The sequence below is a fragment of the Microtus pennsylvanicus genome, chromosome 6 (genome assembly GCF_037038515.1).
Source record: "Microtus pennsylvanicus isolate mMicPen1 chromosome 6, mMicPen1.hap1, whole genome shotgun sequence".
NCBI classification, from domain to species: Eukaryota; Metazoa; Chordata; class Mammalia; order Rodentia; family Cricetidae; genus Microtus; species Microtus pennsylvanicus.
This window is the reverse complement of record NC_134584.1, coordinates 77,137,815-77,155,574: the sequence shown is the minus strand read 5'-3', so window position 1 is coordinate 77,155,574 and position 17,760 is coordinate 77,137,815.

Here is a 17,760-nt window from a genome sequence, read left to right as displayed (position 1 = left end):
CTTTATTTATTTCCCCACTATGTAGCAAAGAAGGACTTTTCCTTCTCTTACGTTGACAAAATGAAAAAACAAGAAAATTAGGTTAGCTGCTGACTAGAGCTTGGAAAGAAATTGAATGTTTCCCTTCTTGACATGTGGGGGGCCTGACATTTTCTCCAATATGCTATTAACTTGCCTTTACCCAAATAGTTACAAACACCCCCATAGGGCAACTTTCCTTTTACAGCAGATTAGGCATGGCAACCCTTTCTCTAAATTAAGCCTTCAAGGATTGGCCCAGCAGCCAAATGACAGTTGTAAAGCCCACCTTCCTCTGCTCTTTTCCCAGACACATTCCATGCTACCAGAGAAACCACTGGAGACTGCTTTTATCTTTAAGAGGAGGGAGAACATGAGCAAGGAAGTCAGGACCACGAGGGGTGCCCCCATCCACTGAGACAGTGGGGCTGATCTATTGGGAGCTCACCAAGGCCAGCTGGACTGTGACTGAAAAAGCATAGGATAAAACCAGACTCTCTGAACATGGCGAACAATGAGAAGCCAAGGACAATGGCACGGGGTTTTGATCCTACTTCATGTTCTGGCTTTGTGGGAGCCTAGCCAGTTTGGATGTTCACCTTCCTAGACATGGACGGAGGAGGGAGGACCTTGTAATTTCCACAGGGCAGGGAACCCTGACTGCTCTTTGGACTGGAGAGGGAGGGGGAGAGGAGTGGGTGGAGGGAGAGAAGGGTCGGAGGAGGGGGAGGGAAATAGAAGGCTGGGAGGAGTCGGAAACTTTTTTTCTTTTCTCAATAAAATAATTTAAAAAAAAATAGAGGATCAAGGATTGAGCTACCCCTGTCCTCCCTCAGTACTGTCCCTTTAATGGCTGGTGGCATTTTTTTTTTTTTTTGCAATTGTAAGTTTAAGACTGGACTCAAGGTTCAAGTGTAGCCCCAGACTTCCAGAGAAGTTTCATGTAATGGAGGTAGGGTTAGGCTCTCTACTTCAAATTGCCAGGGCCCTTCTAGAATTCACTTTCAGGGTTGTCCAGCACAAATGACGACATGGAGAGAAACCTAGTGTCTTGCAGCCCAGCATAACCTGTTGCTATGCCTACAGTAGTCAAGTTTTTCACTAGAAGAACACAAACAATGCTTTGGCATCTCCCTGACAAAGCCTTGTCAACCTGTTTCTACTTGACTCACTGTGCCAAGGGACCAAGGGAACTGTGGGTACACATTTTCTGACTGCTCCTTCCACCTAACTCTTGCTGAGAAGGCACTGGGTTCTCTGCATATAAAACACAAGGCACAATTGTACTTGGCTTTGACTCAGAATAAAATTCTACAAGTAGCATAACTGAACTGATGTCTGATGTCTTAACACATACATTGAAAACATTCTTATCTGTATATTTGCCACCAGGTGTCTGACTTGGAAAAGAAGTACTGGAAATTCCAAGGCAATAGGCATCCTTAAATGCTTGCTCGAATCTCTCAAAACAAGACTTGATTCACTATCTTCCCTTGGCAAACAAGCCTTCATCACAGGGGTTGTGCCTGTGTTTTCCTGGGAGCCCTTTGCGGTGTACACGCTCAGGGTGTAGGTTTCTCAGAATAAAGAGGGATTTTACTTCAGAGGAAACTAGAGATAATTTAATTCTCCTCACCCTAGAACAACTATCCCATGGTATTTCATTCATTCTTATCTTTATTTTCACCTGAAAAGAAAACAAAAAAAAAAAAAATAGAGGATTTCCAAGAGCAACTAAAAGTCTCAAGTAGTTACAGTGTTTCCAGAATTTCCCCAGCAGACCCTTGTGAATCTTTCCAAGATTTGTTTGGGGTAGCATAAAAATGGATATAGACAAAGGTCCAGAGACCCACATGAATGTTGATGCACAAAAATAGATACCAAGTTCTCTTGTCTGTTGGCTCTATAGAGTTTGTTCTCTCTCGCTTTCCTTTTTCCATCATTGTTTTGCTACTGTCATAAAAATCGATTTAGGCTGCTTGTTTGTTTACTTTGTTTATGGATAGCTCCTCAACGCATTGATTTGACAGCTGAGGCCATACTGTCCAGAGTTCTATGCTACGCTGGGTCTTTACTAGCAGTGAAGTAGCAGGTTTTATGACATTGCTAGTTTGGAGAACATTGTCAGAACTGTCAACTTCACCTTGAAATGTTCTTTGTGGAAGTGTAATAAAGAATGAAAGCTTTCTGGACTAGCTGCAATTCATCTAACCAATGAATCAGATTAGTTGCTTTCTGCACTCAGGCGACATCAGTGATCAAGGGACAAGGTCCCTGGAAGAAGAGCACATCTTTATAAGAGAAGGAAATGTGCAATAATTTACAAAGGAGGCCATATAACATCTTGGAGAGGAAAGTGAAGAGTTGAATCATCACAAATCAGTAATTATGACCGTCTTAGGGGTGTCTGAGAGTTGGCCTCCTCTGTGGAAGAAGCTGTGCACATGACCACAAGTTCAGCTTCAGTACAACACCCAGGGGACTTCTCTGAAGCTCTGCTCTTGCTTCAGCTTGTTGGTGCTAGAATGACCTCCATAAAGGCAGTGTTCCAACTCTGCTCACTAAGGGACAGAGAAATATGGGTCAGAAGACTGGTGTCTGGACAACTGGATGCAACTCATAAATTTGCAATAATTGCTTTTAATCTACACTCCATTTTTTATTTGTCCTGAAACTCAGACCTGAATAATCAAACAACCATGTATTCACTTCACCCAGTAGACCTTGGACCACCTGTCTGCTCCCTGACTTCCTGGCCAAGCATCCCTTCTGGGAAAGGCTTATTGGAAACACAGCAGGATAGAACTCATTGCTTTTCTTTCTTTGTTCCATCTGTCTCCTCTGCCTTCTGGGAGATGGCTTGTTCAACTTTGTATCGCTTCTCCTGTTCAAGGCACAGTTCTCCACCTGTGCTCCCGAACCACTGCTTCCCAGCCTCCTCCCAGATGTTGAGTATGCAGTGAACCTGTTTCTCATTTTTCCAGTGCATTAAATCCCTCATCTCCTGGACATTTTCACAAATCTAAAACACTGATGACGACTTTTCCATAGAACACACTCCATTCTCACCGCCTAAAGTTTGTATTGCTGCTTTCTCACCAGCAACCAAAGCCTTCTGTGAAGTACACTGCATTTCACATCACATCCAACTCACTTCCTGCTGGCATTTCAAAGCACCGATGGGCTGAGGATGTGTCTCAAGAGTAGCCCCGGGATTTACCCCTCCAGGTCCTAACGCAGGGCTATCTCTACATCTGCATTGTCAAGGTCTTGAGGGATCCACTGATTGCAATGCATTTTCACTAGTCTCAGCAATTTGACATTGTTAGGTACGAATCTGCACAAATATCCCCTAATTACTATCAGAGACATGAACCTTTGTTCCATCCCCACAGTGATACATTATCGGGGCCTCTTCTGGGTCTATTTCAAACATATTCATGTTTGTGTTCAGTAAGTACATATGTATACAAGTACACTAATTCTGACTAGGGCTTCACATTTTTGCCACTGTCATACAAATAAAATAGAACAGAATTTCTGACAATTTAAATATCCCACTCCAATACGGCTTTGAAACAGAAAATTGGCATATATAAAGCAAATGCTTAGAAAATGCCATCCCAATGAATGTTACCTAGGACACTCATTTATTAGTATATAGTACTCCTATTAATGTAAGATTTTATACATTTACTTATTGATTAATACTTAGTCTGTGTAATTTATGTTGTGTTTCCATTTCTTCTATCATTACCTTTGCTAATACTTGTACTACAAATGTTGAGAAGCAATCATGGCAGCAGCATTAAATATAGTAGACTTTTCTTGAATTGTGGGCTTTGCTGGAGGGTGGTCAATCCACCGGTGAAGAGACTGCCTTTGCCTCTCCCAACAGCTGCTACCCACAGCATCTGTCTTTTGAGATGATAATATAAATACAGTTCTCCCTTCTTTTTCTTCCCTCTAAACCCTCTCAAATGCCCCCCTCTCTTTCAGATTCTTGACTACTTTCATCACTAATTGTTATGGTATGCATATATGTACACACATATATATTCCTAAACACAACCTGCTCAGTCTATACAGTGTTACTTGTAGGTGTATATATGGACAGCAACTTTTAACTCTGAAAAAAAGCTTGCAAAACTGAACAGGTTTCAACTTTTATTTATTGACATTATTTTCATAAAAGGAGTCAAGCTCAATTTTCTAGGAATTCTATTTAACATTTATTAAGAATAATTTCCAAAAATAGAGTGAGAGATGTTCTTTACAAATTCACTTTGAAAATATACTTTTAGATGTTTGTCATTAGCTTGTACCTCACAGATGTTACCCAAACCTTAGAATTCAAATGCCATTTCACACAAACCACTTAGAACAAGTGTTCACCACAGCAAACATAAGTAAGTGAGAACATGAATTTTTAGACTTTGCATCAGTATGAAACAAAGCCTGAGAACCATGTCTTCACTCAGCTTGAGGAAGAAGACAGCTTACTCAATGTGGTGAAGTTTTATGAAAATGATATCGAAGGAGAACCTAACAATTTCAAATATCTAAAAGTGTCACGAGGAAAAGGGTGAGGGGAATATGCAGCAAAATCAGAAAGAGACAGAGCCAGGCAGCCACAGGGCCAGTGATGAGGCAGGAAGAGAATTGCAAGAGGCACTCCCCCTATCCAAGCAGGTTGTCATTCCTAGGTTTCCCTAGGGCACACCTACAGTGTTGGAGGTGGAGAGAACACGAGCTTCTCACAACAGCCAAAAGCCTATTTTAGTGAAAAATTTGCACACCTTCTATCAAAGCCTTTTTATTCTTAAGACTAATAAATGGCACTCTTTGAGGAAGTAACATGATTTATGTCTGCCTCTCTTGCTCTCTTCCATTTGACCCAGAAGAGGAGGCTCAGTGCCCCAAGAGGCACAGCAGAACAGCTGCAGGTTCTGTCCCAAGTGAGAGGTGAAAACAATTGTCTGGAAGTTCAAGAACTGGCAGACTACAAAGCAAGACTGTCCCAGAAAATAAAACGCCTGGGGATGCAGCTTATGGTAGAGAACTTGTGTGTGTTCCACCTGAAATGCTTCAGATGATCCTGAACTAAAACCATGAAAGGAACTGAAAACCTGCATTCAAAGATAATGGAAGCTCACGGTGAAGGTGGGTCTTTCCCTCCAAATATTTCTGCCTTCCAGATTTTGAACACAGTTTTACATGAGGAACCTATCTTCTCTATTTTTATGCATTTATACATTTATTCATGTATGTATTATTTAATTGTGTGTATCGATGATGTATCTATGTGGTTGTATACATATTTGTATGTATGTATGTATGCCTTGGCTGTGTGTTCATATGTATGTAAGTATGCATGTGTGCCATGGCATGTATGTGCAGTCATAGGACAGCCTTTTGGAGTTGACTGCCTCCTTCACTTTGATATGAGTTCTGGGGATTGAACTCAGGTCGTCAGGTTTGGCAGCTAACACAGGCACACTCTGTTTCTTATCTTGACTGCAGTTATCTTAAAACTCATTGTTAAATTTCTCCCAAAACATCTTGTTTTCTGAATCTAAATGTTAACCTGTTGGTGGGGTTTCTGTCCTGCCTGGTTCTCGCAATTGTTAAGTACCAATGAAATCACATAGAGCTCTACATTAGGTATAAACTGATTGGCCCATTAGCTCAGACTTCTTATTAACTCTTATAACTTATATTAGCCCATTATTCTTGCCTATGTTAGCCACATGGCTCACTACCTTTTTCAGTGAGACAGTCCCATCTTGCTTCTTCTGTGGTTTGGCCAGGACGGTAGAGGAATGGGCTTCCTTCTTCCCAGAATTCTCCTGTTCTCATTGACCCGCCTCTACATCCTATCTGGTTGTCCCACCTATACTTCGTGCCTGGCTACTGGCCAATCAGCATTTATTTAAAATATAATTGACAGAATATAGATGATGTCCCACACCATTAACCTTTGTTGAGTGTTTTTAAAAAATACAATAAACAGGATGCTTTTGCAAATACAGATGACTATTGCCATTCTGGTAGAGACAAGTTGAAATATAAAAACAAAACATTGTATCCATGGAGGTCATGGTATAGAAATGAGGAGCCTAAGGGAGCCTTTGTCCCCATAGATAACTCTTTATGTCAATGTCTCTCTATGACCCTTCTTACTTGCAGCTGAATAAATAGCTTTTATCCTAGCTGTACTTCCCTTCTGTTCATCTCTGCAGGGGAAGCAGAGTTCTGTGTGTGTGACACCACAATCTGTCACATGGTACGCTTGTGGTCCCCACACATTCAGCTTTAGCCATACCAAGTGCAAGGAGAAGGAGAACAGTATCCTCCACACATAGTTTAATGTCACAGAAAACTGTGAAAAACACACACAAAGTGTTCTGTGTGTCCATTTCTCAGCACGATGTATTTTTAGCTTTCTGCATCCGGCGAGTCTGAATCCAGACTCAAGAGAAAAATATCAATGGGCTGCATATGGTGCACTTCTCAGCATCTTTGAACATATTTGAAGTAAGCAATGTCATCCCTAAAGACTTTCCGGGGACTAAGTAACCCACTCTAGCACTTACAGCAAAGGGTAGGAAGCACCGGGAAGAATCCCTGTCATGTTTCCCCTCCTTGCCTGAGTGCTCTTTCTGCTTCCCTCAGTTTTCTGCTGCCTTTCCCACCTCCCTCAAGGACCACACCTTGTATCATTATATATTATGAACTTTCATATTGTTCTCTACTTCCTAGATCAGCCCCTAAACACCTGTGCTATCAGCTGTCATTTAGATACTGTTGACCCCTAGGGTCAGATCCCTTGTGAGGCTCTTTCTATAAAGCTCAAAATAAAAATTTGTAGTCATATATCAAGTTTCTTATCTGACAACTCTCCTGGATGTGTTAAGACATAGCTCTCATTTAATAACTCAAGTATTTGAAATTACTAACTCCCAAACACTCCCAAGTTCATGACAATTTACGGACTTCATTATAACAATTTCATTTACCCCCAAGTCTTCTGCTAACGTGCACATATTTTCTTTTTTCTTATAGCCTGTACCAAACTACCAACTAACTCCATTGGCTCACCTAAAGTTGCATCCAGGAATGGCTGAAACCACTAACATATGCAACCCTCTGGATCTAAGGTTCCACCTTCTCTCACCAGCATCAGCAAAAGCCAACTGGTTTTTCGATTTTCTTTCCCCAATACAGCTAACCTGCTTGTCTCATCATAGTAATTAGTTATTGTTTTATATGGAAGTAAAGGCAGGCCGCCCTTTCAATCAAATTGTGTAGTCTTTCCTTTTGTCAAAGCCAAGTAGAGACTCTTAGGAAGTCATGTGATTGTGCTTTCCTTCTCTCTGATCCTTCTGGCCATGTTGACCTCCCTGATTGATGACTGTATCATATATACAAATGCATGACATCACAGTCATCTCATCACTATCACTGAGATTTTGGCTATGTTTATGGCATTGGCTGTGGTGACAGCCATCACTCATCTCAGAACTCATCAAGCTGTATACATTAAACATGTATAATTTTGTATGTAAATTGTGCCTCTGTAATATGACTGGATTAAAGGACTAGCAATATATTTCTTCTCCTAGAAAGTAATATCTTACTGACTATAGGCTGGGATCCAGTCCCACCTTTCTTCAAGGCATTATTGCAAAAGTTATAAAATTATAAGTGAAGCCTTCCCTTATAAAGATTTTTAATTTCTTCTACTCACCCATGGTTTCTTCCCCTACTGATTTTTATTTTCTCTGCTGAGGAATGAACTGAGTGCTTTGTGCATAGTGAGCAGATGTTATCCCCTGAACTGCACACAGCCTTTCCTTCATATTTTCTTTTCAGTGCTTGGTATGGTCTAATTTATTTTGTTCTTAACTTTATTTACTAATTTCAAGATACTTTGTTTGGTTACTGCCTCCCTGTGAGAATAGAGGAAATGAAAGTCAGCTTGACAATGAAGATCTCTCTCTCTCTCTATCTCTCTATCTATCTCTCTATCTATCTCTCTATCTATCTATCTATCTATCTATCTATCTATCTATCTATCTATCTATCTATCTCTCCTCTCTTTCTGTGTGTGTGTGTCTCGTCTTTTCTACTCATCTTCCCTGCCTTCTTCTCCTTCTTGCTTTCTGCTACTTTTTTTTTGTCACTAGAATCTAAAATAGTTGCAGGAACATAAAAAAGAAAAGTGTAATGAAAGTGAAAATTAAAGGCAGAGTAAAGTAATTAGGGAAAAATGAAGAAGGAAGAAAGGAAGGAAGAAGGGAATGAAAGATAAAAGGTAGTAGGAAAGGAAGGAGAAAGAAAAAAACATTGTTTTCTTTTGTGATTTAGAAGTGACCTACTAATGGAAAATAACTAATTTTGGTGGTATTTTTTTCCTCTCTGAGACTATTCATATAACTTTTAGATCACTTCACCACATTTCTCTTGTGTTTCTTGATTTCACTTTTACTACCAGGTCTGAAAATAGCCAGTGAAAGACAGGAAGAATAAACCACAAGATATCAAAAGTGGCTTGAAATGATGCTTTTTAGGATAATGTGCTGTAAATACATGAGTGCATAGATGTATATTGAATCTCTCTCTCTCTCTCTCTCTCTCTCTCTCTCTCTCTATATATATATATATATATATATATATATATATATATATATATATATACCCCTCTCTCCCACACACATACACACAGAAAGATCTGTTTCTTTATTATAAAACCTGAAATGCACATAAAACATCCATTCCTTCATTATGAAACCTGCAATGTACATATTGCTTAAACTGTACATCTGGTTAATGGTAATGAAGAAAATTAGTTAACAGGTCACTAGCCTTAACAATGCATGGCCACCAAATTCACAGTATGGTAATTTCATAGTAATAGGAACAAATGCTCAAAACTGCCTGCCAAGGAAACACTCGCCATTAATTTGTATGAAATAAACTGATAGCTCTACTCGGACTCCAGGGGTTAGTTTAACATGGAAATTGTGACCTTTTACAGAGTGTAAGAATCAAATGATGATGACTTGAAATAATGTTTTAACACAGTATTTTATGGTTAAAAAAACAAATTATAATGTCTTTCATAAAGTTAAGAAAATATTTGTGAAAGTAAATAATTTCTGAAAGTTACATATTGGAAATAAACAATATCTAACTTTTGGTCCGAAAGCCATTCCAGACATTACCAATAAAAGCTTTAATCACTATGGTTTCTACTGGAAAAAAGTAATAAACACACCTGTAAGCTAATGTGGTTGCTTCTCTCCATTCAAACTCGAAGAAAACATGCAGATTTCAGTTACAGAATAAGTACTAAAAGTAAACATGAATTATCTACATAAATTCCAAATCCATTTTAATCTAGCTACTAATATATTGAGACAGAGTGGCCTCTATCCAAGAAGCAGTATGATGCTTGGTTTAGATTGTCTCTGGCTATGTGGTGTAGGCTGCCCTTGAACATACATTCTCATTCTTTCTGTTTGTGAGAGTGCACCACAATTCATGGGCCATTGATCAGAGACATTAGTGGATCATATTGATGGGTTTTGAGTTTATCAAATCATGCATTTCCCTTTTTCTCTTCAAAGATGGACATGTGTTTGTAAATATTAACTGCTATTTGTTGTTGTGATTGAAGCTTACATATGCCCAGGTTGTAAATTCACAAATACAATCATGTTTTTTTACATATTACCTTCCATATTCTCAATAAAATTTCTGGACTTTTTATATTCTCGAAATTTATTAACATTTGGCTAAATTCTCATTTGTGATACTTAATCTAAAGGGGAATGTTTTCCTCCAAGCTTTTCCTGTCTTGACACAAAAACTAAGGTATTTTCACATAGACTCTTTCATGTGGCTCCTGGTATGGGATGATTGATACTTACAGAGAAATAGGATATGGAACTTTGTCAAATTTAGAAGCTACTCTGCCTCATGGGATCTATATTTTCAAACTAAAAAGATGCAGCTTTGTGTGTTTAAACTTGTTTCCTTGGTAAAAAATCATTAGAATTGGCTTCTTGGAAATACAATGATTCTTAAAAACTGAACTTGCTGGGTTCAATGATTTAAATGGCCTTATGAGGATCAGGTGGCTTTTGCTTTGCAATGAACACCAATAGCTTGGTCAAATTCACACTAGCTTGTATAGAGAGCCATGATGGACACATGCCGAGTTGAGATCCTCAGGACACACACTCTGAGTCCTTAGCCCAGGATGGGTTCAGAATATCTGGAACTGCCCTAGAAGGAGAAAGCCAGGGTCTCCTCTTGGTCTTAATTCCGAATGTCACAGGACTTGTTGCTAAGCTGAAGCCTGCATTTCCTAGGATCTTAAAATGCACATTATAATGTCTTTCCTTCATACAAGCTTCTTTAGAAAAACTCATAAAAAACAGGAAAGGGTTTTCAACACATCTATGAATGAAAAAGCTTAATAGTGAATTTTAAGTCATTCATGGTTGATATCCCATACTGGACAAAGGACTAGTTGCCATTTAAATGAAGCCCAGTCTTTGCCTTCATAATCTTGTAAGTAATAGCTAATAAGCAGAATTAAATGTCTTAGTTCATTCATGTTTATTGTGATGAGTTAAAAGTTTAATACTGACAATAATCTTCATTTACTCAAAGGATATTCATCAAGCCACTGTAATGCTTGAGCTATATGCCAATGACAGCATGGATAAAGTCAGAGTCTTTCTTCCAGTGAGAACCTGCTGCAAAGAGTATCTATGAATTATTTTCATGAGCCTTTGCTTTTGCAATTGTGGGGTAACTCCATTCCTTGGCTAGAGGTCATGACCTTGTATTTTCTCTTTACTTTCCTTGGAAACAGAGGAAGACTAAAGGCACCTTTAGTCATCCTACATTGTTTATTTCATAACCTAACACTAAGGAATTAAGGTAGAGTCATGGCAGAGGTGTGAATGGCCTGATGTGGGAGTTCCCTCTGTGTGGGGTAATTACCATTAGTGAATAAAGAAACTGCTTCGGACCTATAGCAAGGCAGAACTTAGGTAGGCAGGGAAAGCTAGGCTGAATGCTGGGAGGAAGAAGGTCAGAGTCAGAGAGAGAAGCCATGATCCACCACTGGAGATAGATGTGCTGAAACTGCTGGTAGGCCACGACCTCGTGGTGATGCACAGATGAATAGAAATGGGTTAAATTAATATAAGAGTTAGCCAATGGGAAGCTAGAGCTAATGGGCCAAGCTGGGTTTTAATCAATACAGTTTCTGTGTGGTTATTTTGGTTCTGGGCAGCAAGGACGAACAAGCAGCCCCTCATTCTACAAATGTAAATTTTGATATATTGTTTTTGAATCTAAGGATATGTTGCTTTGGAAAGGAGGTTCTTCTTTTGTTTTTTTTTTTCACAGAAGATGAGAACCTGTGGATTGCTTCCAGACCAATATGGTTTGATGAAACAAGACCCCCTGAAAGGTTGCTGTAAGCACCCCACACAAAAAAATACTTCACCCAATAAACATTGGAGAAACTATTCTCATATTCCAAAATATTGTCTATAAATGTTTTTTATATTTAAAGGGGATATGACATAGATATGAATAATTTTCATTGATATGGATCTTAATTTATTAATACAAATTTAAGATCATTTATGTTATATGTATATTTCTGCTTTTGATTAATGTGTTGTCATTGTATAGTTTATTTAAAAATGTAATGTATAATTTAAAAATATAGGTTAATGGGTGATCATCTATAATAGTTAAGCTTGCAATCACGATAGTTAGATTTTCTAGATGTGTAGGGATATATTTTGGTTAGATAGGTATTCTTCAAATCTTTCAGAGACCTTCAGAATATGGTATTTAAAATGTTTAAGAACTTAAGACTTTTCATGACAGTGAAACACATCTGCTCCTGGCAACACAACTACTTCAAGAGGAAGATGGACATCAGGAGGCTCCTTATGGAGTTGGTTAGCCATTTTGGCAAGAAACTGCTCTTGCCTGGACTTGTAGGACCCACAGAGAAATGACTGCTGAACTTACCTAAAGGTGAGATGATCCTTCAGGGATCCTGCTTCATGAAAGCATCTGACAGACATTCTGCAGGACACAGATAAAGATGACTGACAAACTGCCAATATAGATGAAACTATCTTCGAACTTTCCTGCTTCATTAAAAGTCTTCCAGATACTATGGGCCAGTAGGATGAAGATGAATGCCCCAATGGTACAGAAGAACTTTGGGTGACTGTCCAGGCAGTGAGAGGGCTCTGTCAATTATAGAGTTTTGAAAGTTGCTTACATTGTACTTCCTGCTTACTTAGGTAATATCTTAGGTAATATTATATCCTTCTGGAGTCTTTTATGGAGTTGAATAATAGATAGTATAGTTTTTCATAGTTATGATAAAAGATAAAGTGGATATAAATATTGTAACTGCAATTCTTGCTTGATAACCATTTTGTTATATATAATTTTACTATGTTAAAGTTGAAACCTTCCTTTTTATTTAAGCAGAAAAGGGGAGGTGATGTGGGATTCTCCTCTGTGTGTTGTGATTACCATTAATGAATAAAGAAACTGGTTTGGACCTATAGCAAGGCAGAACTGCTAGGCTGAGTGCTGGGAGGAAGAAGGGCAGAGTTAGAGAGAGAAGCCATGATCCGCCACTGGAGATAGACGTGCTGAAACTTTGTTGTTGGGCCATTACCACATGGTGAAGCACAGATTAATAGAAATGGGTTAAATTAACATAAAAGTTAGCCAATGAGAATCTAGAGCTAATGGGCCAAGCAGTATTTTAATTAATATAGTTTCTGTGTGGTTATTTTGGTTCTGGAAAGCAGGGATGAACAAGCAGCTCCTTCTCCTATAATGACCAGCTAAGAGAAACATTATTTTCCTAATAGAATCCCTAGATGACAAAAAGTTTTCTTATTTCCTTGGCATGCTTTATGTGAGCCACTAGTGACTTTTATATCCCAAAGATGAAAACCATGTAAGAGGGAAAGGAGTTAAAATTTTAATAAATTCAATTCTTCAAACAGATTTGACAATAAAACCCTGAGATAGATGATGTGCTGTTGAGAGGGTACGCCCCTGCTTTGTGACACAGTACTTTCCTATGAGTTATTTTCCATCAAGAGAGTTCATTAACAATTGCAGTGTTTAATTCAGCTTTAAACAAGACTCATTAGCCCACTCATCAAGGACTGACAAATTTATCTTTATTGCTTATGCATTCTTGTTTATATTTCATAATACTACTCCTACTTCTCTAACAGGTACATGCTCTGGTAGGAATTATGGGCGAAAGATCTTCTGGGGACAGTTATAGTGGACCTGCTGTGATTGGATAAGTATCCTCAAAGGTTCATTGTTGTTAAAAGCTTGGTCCCCAGAGTTGGACTGTTACAGTAGCTGGAACTCATTAGATAGTGGTGGGGTCTAGAGATCCTTCAGGTCTGGAGGACATTGAAAACATGACCTGAAATGGGGACACTGGGGACCCTGGATCTGGGCTCTTTCTCTTCTCTCATCCTTGGTTCACGACACAAATGGATTACTACTGCACAAGTTCCCTATTATTGCCATCTGGTGCCACTATCAGACACCCAGAAACATGGCAGAGGACTGGAGCCAATTTAGTTATCATTTGCCGTGATAACTAAGTTAACTCAGGTATTTTGTTATAGTCATAGAAAGCTAATTAAGAATACCAACAGTATAAACAAATTAAGAAAAACAAATAAAAATTAGAATTAAAAGCAAGAAATATAAACACACACACACACACAGAGAGAGAGAGAGAGAAGAGAGAGAGAGAGAGAGAGAGAGAGAGAGAGAGAGAGAGAGAGAGAGAGAGAGAGAATTGCAGTAAAAAGATATGATGGAGTTTGGAAAACCTAAATAACTAAATTTGGGACCTAATTGTGCTTTGAGATTTAAAGAGGCCACATTGAGTTGAAATAAATTAAGATGAATAAAATTCAAGAGCACTGAGTTTTGTCTGACATTTCTACCTGAAAGCATTTGAGGAAAGATTATTTATTTCTTTAAAAAATTATATTTACTATTCCCCCTCTCTCCTCTCTACCTCTTCCTCCCTCCCCTGTCTCTGTGAGCCTCCTCCCTCTCTCTCTCTCTCTCTCTCTCTCTCTCTCTCTCTCTCTGTGTGTGTGTGTGTGTGTGTGTGTGTGTGTGAGAGAGAGAGAGAGAGAGAGAGAGAGAGAGAGAGAGAGAGAGGTGGGCACATGGACATCAGGGCATGTGTGGAGGTCAAAGGTCAGAGGATAGCTTGCAAGAGTTGCTTCTCCTTTTCCACAGTGCTGGATCTGGAGATCAAGCTCAGGTTGTTAGGTTTGGGCAACAGGCACCCTTATCTTCTCATCTATCTTGCTAATGCAATATTTTTTTAAAAAATATAGGTTTTAAAGGTGCTTTGAATAGTAGTTTATGCCTAAAATCCTAGCACTTAGGAGACTAAGTGATAAGGATTGCCAGGAGTTTGAAGTCAGCCTTGTTTACAAAATAGTACAAGAAACCAAGGAATATAGAGCAGGACATGACTCAAAAAACATACAATAGCAAAATCAGAAAGAAAAGAAAAATCGGCATCCATAATGCTCTCAGAATGAAAGGCAGTTGGAGGCAACAAAATGTTGAGGAACCCAGGTGTTCAGGCACTTCTGGAAGGTCAATTGTTTGAGGCCCAATCATCTTAACGAAGTTCATTTCCAGCTTCATTTCGTAGAAATCAGAGGGTATATGTAGTCAGTTTTGAAGAGGCTATGAAAACATTCTACACTTCCTTTTACTTTAATTTCATCTATCAGGCCGCTACCAGAATCTAAAAATATTGCTACTTGTGTAGCATCTTGGTTATTGCATAGAAGAAGTTTACAAGCAACTATACAATCATCAGCTCCATGTTACTGCAGGCAAGCTTTCTGTTGTTCAGAAAAGCAGCAGTGGGTCTTTCCCTTCCCAGGCCTTACAGGAGCCCTTCCTGGAACTAGCTCCACAGAAAGGCCTTTCCTTCCAGAAAACATTCATCTCATTCTCCTTTTCTGCATTCCTAGTGGACGAAGTGCACTGGAGGTCGTCAGCTGGAATGGGATTTTCATTTACTTCTCACTGAACATTGATGGAGTTGAGTATAGTTTTCACTGTGACCCACTAATTGCTGGTGCCACACTCTGGAATTTTGAAACAGCGAAATAGATGTTACCAGACCAGTTCTTTGAGGGAGCTGCTGGGGCCAATAACTAGCAGCACTCTGCTTTCTTCATTGTCCCTCTCTAAAGCAATGGTGGAAGGATGAAATCAGATCCACACTCTACACACAGTCAGTGTCCAGGATGGGGAGGAGCTGAGAACACTTACTGCTTCAGGCAGGCTTGCCAAGAACTTGTGAGCTTTCATTTTATATTATATATATGAGGCTTAAATTCACCACATTTTAAAAAATGGAGTTGAATAGCATGATCAAAGACTTCTTTAAGAGGATGGATTTCTGGCTAGAGTGTAATTTTTAAGGTCATTTATTGAGAACAGGAAAACGTTAGAAGTCCATCATGCTGGACTTGATCATTTTTTCAGAATCCCTGGAGTGAGTCCTTTAATGTAGGCTAAATATTAACCCTCAAACAGGCATCAGCTGACAGACAACCAAACCTATTCTACTTAGAGAATGCCCTAGGAACAAAGAAGTTCATCCCACCCATTACCTCTGCTCCTTGCCTCCTTACACCTTCCCAGGTAAAAACCGTGCCTGGCAGAAATGGTTGTCTGCGCATTTCACACTCAGCTTCCCGCAATGTCTTTCCCATCACATGTAAAGAAGAGACCTGTGATTTCTTTGAGAGGAAAGCAGCCTGATGAGATGTGGAAATACTCTTCTGTCTTTTTTGACCAACTTGTAAAATTAATGTTTTTGTTTTTGTTTTGTTTTTTAATTCCTCACCTTCTCCATTGCTAATTTAGCCATGACTCACTCCTGGGCTGAAATGTAAACTAATTTCTGTGGAGTTATAATGTCAATATTACATATCCTTAATACGGAACAGATGCCTATGGCATTTGCTAATTTCAAACACAGTTGCCCAATGTGTTAGGAGTATGTGGGTTGTTTCCTGACAATAATAAAAATGACCACTACTACAAATAATGCTGCTATGAACATAGTTGAGCACATACTTTTGTTGTATGATAGGGCATACAACAAAAGTATCCTAGAGAAGCTAAATAAGAAGGTGAACCCAAAGAAAAACATATAGGCATCCTCCTGAATATGCAATGAAAGGAGACAGAGACAGAAACCCACATTGGAGCACCGGACTGAAATCTCAAGGTCCAAATCAGGAGCAGAAGGAGAGAGAGCATGAGCAAGGAACTCAGGACCGTGAGGGGTGCACCCCCACACTGAGACAATGGGGATGTTCTATCAGGAACTCACCAAGTCCAGCTGGCCTGGGTCTGAAAAAGCCTGGGATAAAACCAGACTCGCTGAACATAGCGGACAATGAGGACTACTGAGAACTTAAGAGCAATGGCAATGGGTTTTTGATCCTACTGCATGTACTGGCTTTGTGGAGCCTAGGCAGTTTGGATGCTCACCTTACTAAACCTGGACGGAGGAGGGTAGTCCTTGGACTTCCCACAGGGCAGGGAACACTGATTGTTTTTCCGGCTGACGGCTGAAGTGGGAGGGGGACTTGATTGGGAGAGGGGGAGGGAAATGGGAGGCGGTGGAGGGGAGGAGGCAGAAATCTTTAATAAATAAATTAATTAATTAAAAAAAATGACAACTACTTACTCAACCATTTATCCCAACATGAGGTCAATTATTTGATGATGGTTGGAAGTGAGTGGATGGCTCTCCTATGTCAAAGCCACATTCCCACCTTTATGAATCAGAAAAATGTTTCAGAAGGCTTAAACACTCCCCCAAACAAAAGTAGGATGCATGAGAAAGAGAAACAAAGACAGATTGTAGAGTTGCAGAGGGATACAACAGAAAACTAGGAAGTACATAAAATGCACATCATACTGACATGACCTGGAGCCCATGCAGCTGTGAAGACAGGTCTCAACAATTTCCAGGTCTTTGCAAACCCACATCGTGGAGAAGAGTGGGCTGAAGGTAACATTAGTTTGATTCAGCTTAGCTTTCTGAGGCCAGTGCTGACTATGATCCAGCGTTTATAACACAGCTGTGCATGAAGCAGGCCAAAGCCTCACACTCCCAGCTCTGGCCCCTGTCCTTGGAAGTTTCTTCTCACATTCTCACATCCTCAGCCCCCATATTCTCCAGTTCCCCTGAGCCATCTCTGCAACAAGACCACATCCTCCCACATGTAGAGTTCTAGTAATTTTTGTCCTATGTAAATGTGCTACATAAAGGTCTTTGCTGTGAGTATATACAATGACAGGGATTTTTTTTTTGGACTGTGTTATGAGTATGTGTGTATGTGGTAGATTCTTTCACACACATTCCCTAAGGCGGGCTCTTTTTTCTTTCTTTCTTTTTTTTGGGGGGAGGGTAGGCAAGAGGGCGAAGGAACATTTCTCTGTACTCTAATGTACACAGCAAACTCTGACTTCAAGTCAAAGAGAGTGGGGTAGATGAGGTAGGAGGAGAGAGGAGATGAAGGCTTCCTCAGCCTTTGTATAACAACCAGACTCATCACATGATGTTAGGGCAGTGCACACTGT